This window comes from Hyla sarda, chromosome 2 (assembly GCF_029499605.1).
Source record: "Hyla sarda isolate aHylSar1 chromosome 2, aHylSar1.hap1, whole genome shotgun sequence".
NCBI classification, from domain to species: domain Eukaryota; kingdom Metazoa; phylum Chordata; class Amphibia; order Anura; family Hylidae; genus Hyla; species Hyla sarda.
The window spans coordinates 339935201-339953294 of record NC_079190.1 but is presented as its reverse complement, the minus strand read 5'-3'; the positions used below and the strand labels follow the sequence as shown (position 1 = coordinate 339953294).

The 18094-nt window shown below is 41.5% G+C and overlaps 1 long non-coding RNA gene across 1 annotated transcript in view; it reads right to left on the bottom strand.

Moving 5' to 3' along the window:
- LOC130356495 (uncharacterized) overlaps positions 1-18094 on the bottom strand; it is a 125142-nt gene that overhangs the window by 38217 nt on the left and 68831 nt on the right. Inside the window, exon 2 of the long non-coding RNA XR_008888899.1 lies at positions 11831-11978. This is a non-coding gene — a long non-coding RNA (uncharacterized LOC130356495). The remainder of the gene's footprint in view (positions 1-11830; positions 11979-18094) is intronic.

Genomic DNA, 18094 nt, shown 5'->3' with positions numbered 1-18094 from the left:
TTGGCTTCCTGGGAAAAAAGGCATATGCCTCCCTTGAACTGCTCTGCAGGGCAGCCGCCTGGTCAAATGTTCATATGTTTGCTTGGCATTATGGATGTTTGTTATAGCTAAGCCAGCTATCAGATGAGTACTTTTTGACAGCATGTTCATGACTGTTATTTAGTTGTCATGTATTAATTGGGAGGTTTATATTGTTTACCTGTCCATTTATTAATTTATTATCTTGTCTCCATTTAGTTCACCCTACTAGTAACTATATATATATATATATATATATATATATATATATAACGTGTATATATATATATATATATATATATTTATATTTATAAATATATATATATATAGATATATAAATATATATATATTGCTTCATGTCCACTCCTGCATCCACAGAGGAATATAGGGTAATTGAGTGAGACAGAGAGCCTTTCCCTTTATGTCTGCATCCTATGGCCACTATAGGAGCCAGAGGGTTTGGTTCCTGAGTGGGGCCTCCCTTTTCAGGGCATACACTCTGCCTAGGTTCAGGTTTGGAGCCAGGGACCCAGGCTGAGGGACATATAGGTAGGGGCCGGTATCAGTCAGGCCCATCCCCACCCCTAGTCCCTCCCCTCTCTATCCTTTTCCTTTCCTCCTCCCTTTTCCTGACCATAGGAAGTTGGAATCTAATACCCATTACTTACTGTATTGTTGGTGCTTTTAATTTTAATAATAACTACAACCTAATGTGGGGGGAACTGCAACCTAATGTGGGGGAACATACTGCCTACCTAAGTTGTTTTTTCTAAACTTAAACCTCAGTATTCTGATTTAATTGCTGTGCTAGCACTTTGAGGGGAAAAAAGTTGGCGTGCATTATGGTTTGGGCACTCGGGCTCAAAAAGGTTTGCCATCACTGGTATAGACAGTCCTTTAGAAAGTGGTCCCTCACTAGAGCTACTTATCTGGTATGACTCCTATCATGGCTGCATCATGTGGGAAAAAGGGAATTTTTCTTAACATTAATTTGGTTTCCACAAATCCTTCATGATAGGACCACCATTAATTTTCTCTGTATAATTTTAATGGGTTTAGAATTTGAAAAGCCCTTGAGGTGTGAGTGGAAAGGAGCCTTTTTAAACATTTCTGTTTCCTGTCCCTACAGTGATGTGTGAGCATTCTCCTATTATGATGCCATGGACCAGAAAGTGAATTGCAGCTATTTCAATGATTATATACATTGTGCTTTGCAATTTATTGTAATTAGAAGTTTTTCAATTGTGATTTAATAAACATATCCTCAATACCAACACAGAAAGATACAAAAGTTATTTTATGTAAAAAAAAAAGAAGTTATGTAACTCTGTTCTAACCCTGGACTGCAAACACATCTGTACCTGTCACCAAACTAAACGTTTAATATATTGTTCCTTATGTATTTATAAGACACTTTGCTATTTACTTGCTAATAAAATTCTCAACCTTTATATGTTTTTAATGTGATTGAAAAAATGGCCACTAGGTTGTTCTGTTCCCTACCACAAGTCAGCTTGTTTGGTCTCCTCTTGGCGTGGCTTCTGGAGAACGCCCACTTTCTCCTGCTGGGAGCTCACACAATGTGAGCAAGGGGAAAGGTATGAAACAGAGCTTTTTAAAGCTTGGAAAAAAATGTTAAGGACAGGAGGGATGTTAGGAGTAGTTAGGGAATATAATCTGAGTTAGTTTAGGAAATATGGTTTGATGACAGGTATGCTTTAATTAAATGTGACAAACAAGTAATGTACTAGTACTTGATTGTCAAACATTACTTTCAAGTAAGTACTCTGCTAACCCTTTTTAGCAGAAAGTATAAAAGTTTCATCATATTGTCATGTCTATCCTGTTCCAATCCTAAGTGTCTTAAAAGGGGTACTCCGGTGAAAAACTTTTTTTTTTTTTTTTAAATCAACTGGTACCAGAAAGTTAAACAGATTTGTAAATTACTTCTATTAAAAAATCTTAATCCTTCCTGTACTTATTAGCTGCTGAATACTACAGCGGAAATTATTTTCTTTTTGAAACACAGAGCTGTCTGCTGACATCATGACCACAGTGCTCTCTGCTGACATCTCTGTCCATTTTAGGAACTGTCCAGAACAGCATATGTTTGCTATGGGGATTTCCTTTTACTCTGGACAGTTCCTAAAATGGGCAGAGATGTCAGCAGAGAGCACTGTGCTCATGATGTCAGCAGACAGCTCTGAGTTTCAAATGGAAAAGAATTTCCACTGTACTATTCAGCAGCTAATAAGTACAGGAAGGATTAAGATTTTTTTAATAGAAGTAATTTACAAATCTGTTTAACTTTCTGGCACCAGTTGATTTAAAAAAAAAAAAAAAATAGTTTTTCACCAGAGTACCCCTTTAATGCTTGATGGGGAGTGTTGCTGAACATGTTTCAAAATTCCCCACAGGCGCTCAGTAGGATAGAGGTTAGATGACATATTTGGCCACTGCAGAACTTTCATCGTGTTCTTAAAGAATGCAGCAGTGACTTTGAGTCATTGTCATGTTGAAAAAGTGCTCAATGGCCCAGTGTAAACAGTGAGAGCAACATATTTGCTTGAAAGATTTTGCAGAAAATCTTAAAGTTTATGATGCCATTGTTGGAGTTCATTTCCCCCATGTCTTAGGCAATCTCTATATAGCAACCTTATCACCATCTTACTTCAGTGTGGGGACATTACCTTTACACTGTACAATATATAGATCCCAAAATTGTACTTTTATTTTATCAGGTCAGAACATGGATTTTCTAAATTATTGACATTTAGCAATATGAGGGTTGGCTTTAGCTATGCAGTTTTTCTTTTTCTTTAGCTTTAGCAGTGGCTTCCTGCATGGTTGATAAGTGTTCATTCTACTTCTATGTAAAGTAGGCCTTTTACCGTTTGCAATGAAACAGTCACTCCAATTTAAGGCACTTGCTCAATTATTCACATGGAGTTCCATTGTTGTTAGTGTTAAAGGCCCCCATACACATTAGAGAAAAGTTGGCAAAACCCGTCAATTTTATTGGACCTGAACAACTATTTTATTTACGGTATATGGGGCCTTTTCATTCTTCTTAGTAGATGATGCCAAGAAAATGAAGAATAAGGCATGTTGAAATTTATGAACCGCCACAGGTAGCCAGGAGGAATACTTGTTTGCTTAAAATTCAGGTAATTCTTTGGGGTTCACTTACTTTTTCCTGCATGTTAGAGGGGTGTCCCCTTCTCCAAATGTTATCCCCTAATTCCAGTATAACAAGCTTATTGTGGGAGTGCGACCACTGGGACCCCCATGATCATGCCTATGGAGGGAAATTGTACACTTGAATGAATAGAGTGTTCTCTATGTAGCCAGCTCTCCATCAATTCTCTTAGGGGTGTTTTGTAGACAAGAATACCCCTTTAATGTGTGTACAGGAGCATAACAATGTAACAGTTAAGCAGAGATTTCAAATGACAATAATAGCAGCTATTTAGTTATTGCCAAGTGGTCATTTTGTTTTCATCAACAAGGAACAATGGTTCTAGTATGAACATTTTCCCATGGATCCAGTGTTTAAAACTCATTGATCTTCCCATTCATAGCAACATAAGAATGTCCAAGCACAATAGACAAAGAACTAATGTATTGTAAAGCAAGTAAGGTTTACCAGGTGGCATAAAGCATCTATTACTACAGTATTGGCAGTATTCACAGTGGTTTCAATTATTAAGGGGGGGGGGGGCATCAGGTATACGATCATGGCCAGATATTAGATATGTTTGCATTTTAAGGGGGTTGAACACTAACTTTGAAAATTTTACATTAGACCAAAATTAAGAAATGAATGAACAAAAAGATAATAAACAGAGGGAAAAGGGAGGGGTAAGGAAGGCTGTGTATGTGAATTGTATAATACCGTATTTTTCGCCGTATAAGACGCACTTTTTCTTCCCCAAAACGTGGGGGGAAAAGTTGGTGCGTCTTATACGGCGAATATACGCCCGAGGCTGCTGCGGGCGAGAGCGGGAAGTCAGCGGTAAGTACAGAGGCTGCGGCGGTGCAGTACAGCGCTGACTACCCGCTCCCCGCCCGCAGCAGCCTCATGACCGCCGGTGAATTTTTCCCCTCACACCGGCTATGTTTATTGCCCTATGCCTGGAACATACAGTTCCGGGTGCCGGGCAAGTGAATTACTAATAACTGTATACTAAAAACCAGGGGGCCTCCAGCTGTTCTGAAACTACAACTACCAGCATGCCCGGGCCGGCAAAGGCTGTCTGGGCATGCTGGTAGTTGTAGTTTCACAACAGCTTGAGGCCCCCTGGTTTTTAATATACAGTATTAGTTTTTACCTGCTCTGGCCGGCCCCCGCCTGCAGCCGCACACAGGAGCCGGCCCGGGCAGATAAAATCATAGGTTTTCCTATGCCGGACATCCCTATGTCCCGAAAAATCTTTTCGGGACATAAGGCTGTCCGCGGGTCACTCACCATTCCCCGGCCGATGCGCGTCCTCCTCCGGTCCTCCTGCGGTCTTCCTGCAATCCTCCGCCTCTCTATGGTTGTACGCACAGGACGTCAGTAACGTCCCGTGCGTACAACCATAGAGGCGCCGGAGGACCGGAGGAAGACGCACGCCGACCGGGGCCTGGCGGTGTGTAATCTTCAGCGTTCCGGTCACCGCTCCTCCGGTCCCGGCACCTACTGCTATGGTCCACAGGCCATAGCAGTAGATGTGACACTGGACCAGAGGAGCAGTGACCGGATCACTGTGGGGGCAGCACACAGAGATACAGCCTCCAGCCATACACTGTATATGGCTGGAAGCTGTATGTCTGTGGGGGGGAGCTGCCTACTATTGCGGGGGAACTATACTGCCAGCCATTGTGGGGGAACTATACTGCCAACCATTGTGGGGGAACTATACTGCCAACCATTGTGGGGGAACTATACTGCCAACCATTGTGGAGGGGAGGGGGAGCTGCCTACCATTTTGGAAGGGGGGGGAGCTGCCTACTATTGCGGGGGAACTATACTGCCAGCCATTGTGGGGGAACTATACTGCCAACCATTGTGGGGGAACTATACTGCCAACCATTGTGGGGGAACTATACTGCCAACCATTGTGGGGGAACTATACTGCCAACCATTGCGGGGGAACTATACTGCCAGCCATTGTGGGGGAACTATACTGCCAACCATTGTGGAGGGGGGGGAGCTGCCTACCATTTTGGAGGGGGGGGGAGCTGCCTACCATTGTGGGGGAACTATACTGCCAACTATTGTGGGGGGGGGAGCTGCCAGTGCCTACCATTGTGGGGGAACTATACTGCCAACTATTGTGGGGAAACTATACTGCCAACTATTGTGGGGAAACTATACTGCCAACTATTGTGGGGAAACTATACTGCCAACCATTGTGGGGGAACTATACAGCCAACTATTGTGGGGGAACTATACTGCCAACCATTGTGGGGGGGAGGGGGGAGGAGCTGCCTACCATTGTGGGGGAACTATACTGCCAACTATTGTGGGGGAACTATACTGCCAACTATTGTGGGGGAACTATACTGATATAAAATATTTTACTACAGTTTTGGTTCAGAATCTTTTTTTTCTAGATTTTCCTCCTTTAAAATTGGGTGCGTCTTATATGCCGGAGCGTCTTATATGGCGAAAAATACGGTACTTAATAGATAAGCAAGTCAAGTCATAGACTAGTTATAGAGCATACGCTATTCATTGACCCAAGATTTTGAGAAACTTCAGCTTGTTGTCAGTTAGGATAGTACTAAATATCTTATTGTTTAGAAGATGGTCGAAATGGTTAATTTATTCTGAATATTTGGCTTTGTTCATAGAACATAGAATGTGTCGGCAGATAAGAACCATTTGGCCCATCTAGTCTGCCCAATGATCTGAATACTATAAATAGTCCCTGGCCCTATCTCATATGAAGGATAAATTCGGGTAGAAAAACAGACATGGTGCACATCTACAATCTTGTATAATGATCTGATTGCTTCTCAGCATAATATCAAAAACTAACAGGTTGTTAGTATACATTTTTGATCAAAAAGTACAAGCCCACTCGCCACGTCAAGGCCACCTATCCAGAGTGGGTCCCTAACGTCCCTAGCATAAAATGGCGCAGCACTGGGCGGCGACCACCACCGCCGCGACACCAATGCCCACAGGGGGGAACGACCCACCGGCAGAGCGGCCCCAATGCCACTCAAACCAGTCTATGGGCTGCACCCCCCGCAGACACAGCGCCACGGCAGCAACGGACACCGCACAGTACCACACCAGTGTGAACAAGGTGTAATAGCTCACTTACCATGCTCTCCCAGTCAGACTGGGAGGCTGCTAGGAAAGAAATGGCCCAGGTGTAGCTAACTACTACTTATATAGGTTTGGGCTGTGGGGGTGGAGAAGAGTGCAGCACATGTTCAAAAAAATAAAAGGAGGGGATAGAAATCACAGTGTGAATTCGGGTAGAAAAACAGACATGGTGCACATCTACAATCTTGTATAATGATCTGATTGCTTCTCAGCTTGTACTTTTTGATCAAAAATGTATACTAACAACCTGTTAGTTTTTGATATTATGCTGAGAAGCAACCAGATCATTATACAAGATTGTAGATGTGCACCATGTCTGTTTTTCTACCCGAATTCACACTGTGATTTCTATCCCCTCCTTTTTCTTTGTTTTAACATGTTCTGCACTCTTCCCTACCCCCTCAGCCCTACCCTATATAAGCAGTAGTTAGCTGCACATGGGCCATTTCTTTCCTAGTAGCCTCCCAGTCGGACTGGGAGAGCATGGTAAGTGAGCTATTACATCCCTGTTCACACTGGTGTGGTGCTGTGCGGTGTCCGTTGCTGCCGTGGCGCTGTGTCTGCGGGGGGGTGCGGCCCATAGACTGGTTTGAGTGGCATTGGGGCCGCTCTGCCGGTGGGTCGTTCCCCCCTGTGGGCATTGTCGTCGCCGCCCGGTGCTGCGCCATTTTATGCTAGGGACGTTAGGGACCCACTCTGGATAGGTGGCCTTGACGTGGCGAGCGGGCTTGTACTTTTTGATCAAAAATGTATACGAACAACCTGTTAGTTTTTGATATTATGCTGAGAAGCAATCAGATCATTATACAAGATTGTAGATGTGCACCATGTCTGTTTTTCTACCCGAATTCATATGAAGGATAGCCTTATGCCTATCCCTATCTTATATGAAGGATAGTCTTATGCTTATTCCACGCATGTTTAAACTCCTTCACTGTATTTGCAGCGACCACTTCTGCAGGAAGGCTATTCCATGCTTCCACTACTCTCTGAGTAAAGTAATACTTCCTGATATTACTGCATAAACCATTGCCCCTCTAATTTAAAACTATGTCCTCTTGTGGTAGTTTTTCTTCTTTTAAATATCCTCTCCTCCTTTACCGTGTTGATTCCCTTTATGTATTTAAAGTCTCTATCATATCCCCTCTGTCTCTTCTTTCTTCCAAGCTATACATGTTAAGGTCCTTTAACCTTTCCTGGTAAGTTTTATCCTGCAATCCATGTACTAGTTTAGTATCTTCTCTGAACTCTCTCTAGAGTATCTATATCCTTCTGGAGATACGGCCTCCAGTACTGCGCACAATACTCCAAGTGAGGTCTCACCAGTGTTCTGTACAGCGGCATGATCACTTCTCTCTTTCTACTGCTTATACCTCTCCCTATACACCCAAGCATTCTGCTAGCGTTTCCTGCTGCTCTATTACATGTCTGTGCTACTGTTCTGGATCCCTAATGAGGAAGGTAAGGAAAATGTTATGGGCAAAACCATATACGCACAACCAAAATTGTAATATGGCAGGACAGATCCACCACATTTACAGAATATGTCTGGGTAGCCAGGAACTATATGGCTTATCCGTGCAAATACCAATGCATAAGGACCTTCTAAAAGGATTCTATAGTGTTGTTATTGAGGCAGGTGCGAATTGTATTCCATGTCTCATACCAGGATGCTTTGTTTCATGTACCAGCCATGTATCAGCTCTACTACTTATTTATTTACATTATTACGAATGGTAAGGAGGCTGACGCTGTTTAATGAGGAGTAAACAAAATATATAAGACCCCCTGAGTGTGGAGATGTTTGATATACATTGAAAACATTTATTATTATAATTTATTTTATAGCCCCCGGGCTATAAAGTTTCAGGGCGCTTTACATATGATAAGGGTTAAAATAAATAACACAGATTCAACTACAGTGAATGTGAAACAGAGTAAGGCTGGGTTCACATCACGTTTTTCACCATACGGGAGCGCATACGGCAGGGGAGAGCTAAAAACTTGCGCTCCCGTATCCTGCTGTATGCGGTCCCGTATGTAATTAATTTCAATGAGCCGACCGAACTTAACCAGTCCCCCATATTCTGTTTTCTACCGGACCTAAAACCGTGGTTGACTACGGTTTTAGGTACAGTAGAAAACCGCATACAGGGAAAAATGAGCCGACCGGTTAACTCCAGTCGGCTCATTAAAATTAATTACATACGGGAGCACAAGTTTTTAGCTCTCCCCTTCCGTATGTGCTCCCATATGGGGAAAAACGTGATGTGAACCCAGCCTTAATGAAAGGGAGTGAGAGTCCTGCCAGTGAGGGCTTACAATATACAGGGGGAGAGGAGAGAAAGTAAAGAGATCTAGAGAGGTCATGGGATGGCAGGAAAGGCCAATGCCTGATTTGCATGTATTTATACAGTATGGGGGAGATTTATCAAAACCTGTGCAAAGAAAAGTTGCCCATAGCAACCAATCAGATCACTTCAATTTTTCAGAGGCCTTCTTAAAATGAAAGAAGCGATCTGATTGGTTGCTATGGGCAACTTTTTCTTTGTACAGGTTTTGATAAATCTCCCCCCCATGTTCTTATGGTTAAACAGTTATAAAGATTAAGGAGCTCCATTGGCTCTATTGAAATTTATGGCATGCTTACTTGGATTACTCTGTTACCCCTTAACCCCTTAAGGACCAAGGACGTACCGGTACGTCCTTGGTCCTGCTCTTCTGATATAACGCGGGGTTACACAGTAACCCCGCGTCATATCATGGCGGGCCCGGCGTCATAGTGAAGCCGGGACCCGCCTCTAATAGCGCGCAGCGCCGATCGCGGCGCCGCGCGCTATTAACCCTTTAGCCGCGCGCTCAAAGCTGAGCCGCGCGGCTAAAAGTGAAAGTGAAAGTTCCCGGCTAGCTCAGTCGGGCTGTTCGGGATAGCCGCGGCTAATCGCGGCATCCCGAACAGCTGACAGGACAGCGGGAGGGCCCCTTCCTGCCTCCTCGCTGTCCGATCGCCGAATGACTGCTCAGTGCCTGAGATCCAGGCATGAGCAGTCATCCGGCAGAATCGTTGATCACTGGTTTCTTATGAGAAACCAGTGATCAACATAGAAGATCAGTGTGTGCAGTGTTATAGGTCCCTATGGGACCTATAACACTGCAAAAAAAAAGTGAAAAAAAAAAGTGAATAAAGATCATTTAACTCCTCCCCTATTAAAAGTTTGAATCACCCCCCTTTTCCAATAAAAAAAAAAAACACAGTGTAAATAAAAATTAAAATAAACATATGTGGTATCACCGCGTGCGGAAATGTCCGAATTATAAAAATATATCATTAATTAAACCGCTCGGTCAATGGCGTGCGCGCAAAAAAATTCCAAAGTCCAAAATAGTGCATTTTTGGTCACTTTTTATATCATTTAAAAATGAATAAAAAGTGATCAATAAGTCCTATCAATGCAAAAATGGTACCGTTAAAAACTTCAGATCACGGCGCAAAAAATGAGCGCTCATACCGCCCCATACACGGAAAAATAAAAAAGTTATAGGGGTCAGAAGATGACAATTTTAAACGTATTAATTTTCCTGCATGTAGTTATGATTTTTTCCAGAAGTCTGACAAAATCAAACCTATATAAGTAGGGTATCATTTTAATCGTATGGACCTACAGAATACATATCAGGTGTCATTTTTACCGAAAAATGTACTACGTAGAAACGGAAGCCCCCAAAAGTTACAAAACAGCGTTTTTTTTTCAATTTTGTCGCACAATGATTTTTTTCCCGCTTCACCATAGATTTTTGGGCAAAATGACTGACGTCATTACAAAGTAGAATTGGTGGCGCAAAAAATAAGCCATCATATGGATTTTTAGGTGTAAATTTGAAAGAGTTATGATTTTTTAAAGGCAAGGAGCAAAAAACGAAAATGCAAAAATGGAAAAACCTCCGGTCCTTAAGGGGTTAAACAGCTCTTCACTGGCCTCTTTGACTTGCAAAATATGGCTTAGTGGATCTTTTGTGTCAATAGATAGTAGATAGGTGGGGATCTTACCCAACAGACAATTCTAGGATATAATGTGAATATATTATATATTTTTTAAGTGGGGAAAACAAAAAAATGTTGATTGTTAATTGATGAATATGTACCATATTAGTTGGGAATTGATTTTTAACCTACCCTCAAATTAGAAGGATGACCTTCTATGGGATTTTAAGTAATGTTGATCCAATTTTCCATGTTATGTTGTTTGTAATGTAAGTGAAAGGACTCACAAGGCAACAGGGACCTTTTAGGCAGGTTACGGGCTTGCATCTTATGGCCAGAATGTCAACTTGGGTAGCATTTGTGCAGGATACAGGGCCTTGTGATGCAGAGGCAAAATGGGGTGTCTGTACTTTATGTGGCACACTTTGAAGGTGCTGGACAGCTCTCCTGATCTTTAAAGGGGTACTCCGGTGGTTAATTTTTTTGACTATATGGCATCTTCTTTATGTTTAGTTTTTTTTGCAATATAGATGTGTTATATGTTTTGGCAGCATGTATGTGTTTGTTGGGCAGGAAGTTCTGTAGTTCAGAGGGTTTTCTTTTACTGTTGTCCACAGTTCTGAGTCTGTTGTGGACAATATGTCACTGCTTTTTTTTTCTCTCTCTGTCTGCATGAGAGGAATAAGCCACGCCCCCTCATCTCATCCAGCTGAGTACACAGCTCCTCACTTCCCCTCCCCCCTGCTCTGTATTCTAAGGACACAGGTCTGCACAGGAGAAGGACCTCACAGAGAAGATAAGTGTTATCTGAAAAGGAGAGGATGAGAAGGCGCACGGGCTGGGGATGTATGGACTGCAGGGGTATGATCTCTATGGGGGAGATTTATCAAAACCTATGCAGAGGAAAACTAGCTCAGTTGCCCATAGCAACCAATCAGATTGCTTCTTTCATTTTTCACAGGCCTTCATAAAAATGAAAGTAGCAAGCTGATTGGTTGCTATGCGCAACTGGGCACGTTTTCCTCTTCACAGGTTAGACATGAATGGAGGAGGCATGGCGTGACGTCACATCCCCAGTCCCGGAAGCCGGAGGTTTCCAAAACTGGAAAGCGGGTGCTGCAGGGAGATCGCGGGAGGTCTCAGCAGTGGGCCCCCCGCGATCAGACATCGTATCCCCTATCCTTTGGATAGGGGATAAAATGTTTTTGCCCGGAATACCCGTTTAACTCAAGGTTATTTACACAAAAAATTTAGTTAATATTTGGTCCCAATTTTGAAGATCATATAAGTCTGTATTTTTTTTTATCAAAAGCACTGACACAGCGAAAACTATAATAAAATGTGTGTGTATTTGAGCCTTCTTGACATGTCACTTCATATCGTATGCTTCAAAAAACTACAGAAAATTTGCAGTTAGAAAATGCTGGCACTAAAGGATAAAGGGTTCATGGTCGTTTTATGTTTAATTCTTCTCAAGCCTTTTGAAGTTAATTTGCACCTTTTCTTACCAACACGTTTTGTGCGACCCTGCCATTATTAACAAAGCATCTGATTGTGTGCTCATCACGCTTCAGTAGTTCTAGTGTTGAATCCTGATGGCGTTTTACAAATTTTCTCTTGCTAGTGTCAGTTTTAATCCTTTTTGATCGGTGTTACCTGTAATAAAATGAGCTGCCTAATAATTATGAATTCTCATTTTAAAATGCAAGTTCACTGTACAAGTTAGAGGTCTGGGAGCTAGGACCCCCCCCCCCCCTCCCTCCCTTCCTCCAGTCACTAAAATCAGGTCCACAACAGATCTCTTTTGATCATGTACTTCTCTGAGCTTTCACAGCTAGTCTGATGACTGACATTGAAATATATTGTTTATGACCTTCATAGCCCCATTACTTAAAGAAATGTTCCAATCTCAAGTATAAATACCTTCTAGCAGGTGGTCATATCACTGCAAGGTAGCTATCAGTTGTATAGGATGAGGTGGAGAATATAGTGTGGCTCTCTCTTTTGAATAGTATGGGAGTTATGCATCAAACAACTTCTGGTGCATACTGTTTTTTTGATAGATATAGTATATACTCTTTTTACATAGATATGTAGCTATACTATAAATATGAATTGGCAATGTGTCTTTAATACCCCCTCCCTACCTAATAGCTTATAAGTCCTGGGCTCTTAAAGCTACAGAGACATCATACTCTTCCTTCCTATGATAGCTATAGATCCCATCTTTTGGACTCCCATCACTTTCTTCTGACATTTCTCAATGACATGTACGGAATCATGTAAGCATGTACACATGGGCTAGCACATCCCATGCTCATTGCTTAAAAAGATACTACCATGTGATTATTTAGATTAACATAACTAGGACTGTTTGGAAATGCCATTTGATTAGGATACCGACTTACTTATGATAGTGCATGCACTGAATGTACAATAACAGCATAAACATCTTTTATTTTCATATGGCATCCAATCAGCCTGTATTATATGGGGATTGGTTCCATGCCATATTCTATTCTGTCACAGTACAATTTTAACAATTATTGTCTGACTGAAGTAATTATATAATGAAATGATAAGGATTCTAGTGAAAGACATTGGGGAAGACTAATAATAGGTTTATATATGTCTTGCAATCAAGCATAGTTGTCAACCAGTGTGGTTGCACTGAATTCAAAACCATTGCATGCAGTGTTTGTGATCAAGTAAAACCTCACCTTAGGACAACTATGCCAGATCATAAGTCAAGCGCTGTGCCCCATTTTAGCTATAGGGTGCTGGATGTTGCATCCAGCTTTTTTACCTGGGATGGCTTCAAATCACCAAACCTATAAGAACATGGCCTTGCCTAGACTAATGTATCTGTTTGGTATATGCAATTTCCCAGGGGTGTGCTGTATCTGACTCAATGAGTGCTTCTCCTTATTCAAGTTCTATCTGACCACTATGTTGTGTTTCATCTTTCCTGTGCCTGACTCCTTTTGCCTCGACCCAATTGCCTGTATCTGACTCCACCATACTACCTGACCCAGATTGTGGACTACACTTCATTGACCTTTCTGGTGCTAAGCACTGATACCACATGGTCCTCTTAGCCAGCTGCTACCCACGCCTGAAACATACTTGGGAAGCGATTTGGAACCCCCCAGCAGCTAAGTCCAGCTTCCACATCGTGTAGGTGTCTAAAGGGTTAAAACCTAGAGGATACTTAGACTCATCTCCTTAGCATGGCCGAATCCAGTGAAAGATGTCATTACAAAATACAATTGGTTATACAAAAAACAACCCCTCATATGGCTCTGTGGATGGAAAAATAAAAGTTATGCCTTATAAAAGGCAAGGAACAAAAACACAAAAATTTAAATTGGTTGTGTCCTTAAAGGGGTAGTCCAGTGGTGAAAAACTTATCCCCTATACTAAGGATAGGGGATAAGTTTGAGATCGCGGGGGGTCCGACCGCTGGGGCCCCCTGCGATCTCTCTGTACGGGGCCCGACTCTCCGCCCAGATAGCGGGTGTCGACCCCCGCACGAGGCGGTGGCCGACACGCCCCCTCAATACATCTCAAAGGCAGAGCCGGAGATTGACGAAGGCAGCGCTTTGGCTCTGCCATAGAGTTGTATTGAGGGGGCGTGTCGGCCGCCGCCTCGTGCGGAGGTCGACACGCCCCCTTCCCGCGGGCTGCCGGGGCTCCGTACAGGAGATCGCAGGGGGCCCCAGCGGTCGGACCCCCCGCGATCTGCAACTTATCCCCTATCCTTAGGATAGGGGATAAGTTGCTCCCCACTGAGTCACCACTGGACTACTCCTTTAAAGAAAAGTCTTTTTAAATGATAATGTAAAAACAGTCTTTTTAAAAGATAATAAAAACAGAGTAAACAATTTTGCGGTACAATGAGAAGATGGGCAGAAAATCTAAGTTTTATCTGGCATACAGTCAGTTACAAAATCTTGCTGTATGAATCATTATTCAGATGAGGACTGCCACACTGTCTGAAGCGTCTTCATATCTCTCATGCATATTACAGCTAAAGCAGGTGCAACCAAAAAAGAAACCTAATATCTAAATATAGATTAAGCAGTGACATGCAGACAGGGGATTTTATCTTGGTATCGTGAGAATAACATAAAAGATTGATAGGGAGATATCATTATAACATTCACTAATAAAGCTTGCACAGGAAAGATAAGAGAATGCTGTACTTTATGTATCTTATGTAACCCTTCTCTTATTTGTGTAGTAAGCACTTTCTGGTAGTTGGCTTACACTGGATCACAAATGGTCCTAGCTAGTGACCATTGCAGGGCTGTGCTGATCAAATGCACATGCACATACAAGGCAATATGGACAGGTTTAAATCATACCTGTCAGATACCCCCCCCCCCCCCAAAAAAAAAAAAAAAAAAGGAAAAAAGGATGTTACTCAGTACCTAATCCTGACCATGTACATTTTATGCCTCTTTTACCTATATTTATTATATAATACCTCTTTTAATTAGCTCACAGGGGAAGGGGGTGTGTCCCTGGTGATGGAAGGTGATTGGTTTGTCTTCTTATGCAGAATTGTCCATGCTGCTGCAGGACTGGTTAGTGCCCCAGTAGGTATGGGGACCCCTAGCGGTGGGGTTTTCAGGAGCAGTTTTCTTTATTAAAAATTCAAAACATTTTAGACAACCATATTACAAAAGGTCTTGAATTTTCATCAGTAACAACATATAAAAAGTTGTTTGATCTGACAGTGCCGTTTACATGGACAGGCTCTCTTGTTACGATGGTGTATAATTGTACCTCTTTGGATATAGGAAAAGTTCTATCAATGAAAGGTTGCAGAGTGGTGGGGGGGGGGAGCCACCAGGGAGATCTCAGAGCACAATTCCTGAATGGTTCTATAACTATGATTCCGTAAAAAACATTGCAGCATCTAAGAGTGTATCATACTCCATTGTAATAAGCCAGTCCCACTTTTCAAGTAATGAAAGTTTGCCTTTAAGGCTAGGTTCATACTGAGGACCTTCCAGACAGAAAAAATCCAGCCAGAGATTCCAGGGGCGGTTTGCACCGGCTGAATCAGTCAGCACTAGGACCGTGTGGATTTTTCTGTTGATGGCAATGTATTCTACAAGGATTGGTAGAATTACAGTGGTGGAAGCACCGCCACGTGGTGTGCACTGTGCAGCAGAATCCCATTAACACCAATGGGATTTTGCTGCACCAGAATTTCACAGTGGATTTCCAAACAGAATTCTGCCTGGATATTCAGTAGTGAGAACTTGGGCGTGTTTTTATTTTTTTTACATTATTATCACTTTAAAATCAGGTACAAAAAATGCACCTTAAACATTCTTGCATTTTTTTCCACAAATCAATATGCTTTTGCGATGTGGTTACTTTTAAAAACATTTAAAAAAAAAATAAGCTTAGCATGTTAATAACTGCAATGATCTGCATGTGATTTTGTGATGTACAGTATTTTCCCCCTGACCTTCAAACCACAAAAAAACGCACTGTAATCCTAGCTTAAAAGCAGTGTCTGAGTAGTGGCAATTAAAGCATACATATCATATCACAGAGAAAAATAATGCTTATATATGTCACTCACTAGGTCATGCAGATGCTTTACATGTCTCTTTTATGTGTCTAGCTTCTGTATTTGGCTCACAAATCCCTCTGTTCTGCTTATCACTTATTCTGACATCCACTGCTCAGGAAAGGGGCATGTCCTAAGCATGCACTGAGCCCACCCTCACTCACCATGCAATCACTCCATCCCTGAGTATGCTGTGCTGTTCAGTGTCTCTTCATCCAATTACTGCAGGCTGCTCTTTAACCCCCTCCCCTATGTGTTCAGACAGGAGTCTGATAGGTAGGACAGGAGCTAGCCCAGAATACCAGCCCCTTCCTCACTTCCTGGACTTTGTCTAAGCCTCTGCTTCAGCTTGGACAAAGATGATGCTGCAGCTAGACAGGGTTATGCTCTGGATGGTATGGGGACCCCTAGTAGACTTTATGAAGCACATCAGAAAGGTTTATATTTGCCAAGATGTAAAACAAACAAAACATTTTTGATTCTTACAATGCCAATTTAATAAAGTCATTCATGTCTTTCACACATCGTTAGTCATTTCTTACAATTCTCTTTAAAAAAAAAAAGAATACATATATTTCAACTGAAAAAATAATCACGGCAGATTTCTGAAAATTACCTTAAAGAAAAAAGTGTCCTTGTTGCCCATAGCAACAAATCACAGCTCAACTTTAATTTTAATGATGAAAATTAAATCTGGCCTGTGACTGGTTGCTATGGGCAACAAAAACAGTTTTTCTTCTAGACAGTTTTCAGAATTCTACACCTATGTTTTCATCAATCTGAATGTTTTGTCGCTTTGTTAGATGAGATGGACTTGAATTCTGTAGAACTTTGCAAAACCTATCAGTTGTACATTAAGAAGTAGTAAATATTTGGGGGAAAGGCCTTTTTGTGAATCATTTATACATAAACATACTATTGTCTTGAATGGTGTGATTTTTTTTAAAAGTGGTTTTCCAAGCTTGACAGAAAATCTCCAGGGGGTAGGAAACAGGAGGACAAATAAGAAAACAAAAATATGGAATAGAATAACTTCTCTGTCTGCCGCTGCTCCAGGATCCTGGACAGAAGTGCCTTGATGATGGCCCTATATACTCAAAATGATACGCAGCATCCGATCACTGGCCAAACATGCAAGAACAAATGCACATGACCATCGAGCCAAGTGTACATTAACCCCTTAAGGACTCATTTGGACCTTAAGGACTAAGACAATTTTATTTTTACGTTTTTGTTTTTTCCTCCTCGCCTTCAAAAAATCATAACTCTTTTATATTTTCATTCACAGACTAGTATGAGGGCTTGTTTTTTGCGCGACCAGTTGTCCATTGTAATGCCATCACTCACTTTACCATACAATATATGGCGCAACCAAAAAAATACTATTTGTGTGGGGAAATTAAAAAGAAAACCGCAATTTTGCTAATTTTGGAAGGTTTTGTTTTCACGCCGTACAATTTATGGTAAAAATGACATGTGTTCTTTATTCTCTGGGTCAATACGATTAAAATGATACCCATAATTATACACTTTTCTATTACTGTTGCGCTTAAAAAAAATCGCAAACTTTTTAACCAAATTAGTACGTTTAAAATCCCCTTATTTTGAAGACCTATAACTTTTTCATTTTTCCGTATAAGCGGCGGTATGAGGGCTAATTTTTTGCGCCGTGATCTGTACTTTTTATTAATACCATATTTGCTTATACAAAACTTTTATTACATTTTTTATAAAATGTTTATTTATTTTTTATAAATTTTTTGGAATAAAATGTTATAAAAGAAAGCAGCTATTTTGGACTTTTTTTTTAACGTTCACGCCGTTCACCGTACGGGACCATTTACATTTTATTTTAATAGTTCGGATATTTACGCACGCGGCGATACCAAATATGTATATAAAATAATTTTTATTAATTACACTTTTTGGGGGTAAAATAGGGAAAATGGGACAATTTACGTTTTTATTGGGGGAAGGGGTTTTTCAAATTGTTTTACTTTATTTTTTAAATTTTTTTACTTTTATTTTTACACTATTATAGTCCATTCGATTGCTTATACTGTTCAGTGCTATGTATAGGACACAGCACTGATCAGCATTATCGGTCATCTTCTGCTCTGGTCTGCGGGAAGGCAGATCAGAGCAGAAGACTCCCGGAAGGCAGCGGAGCCAGGTGAGGGGA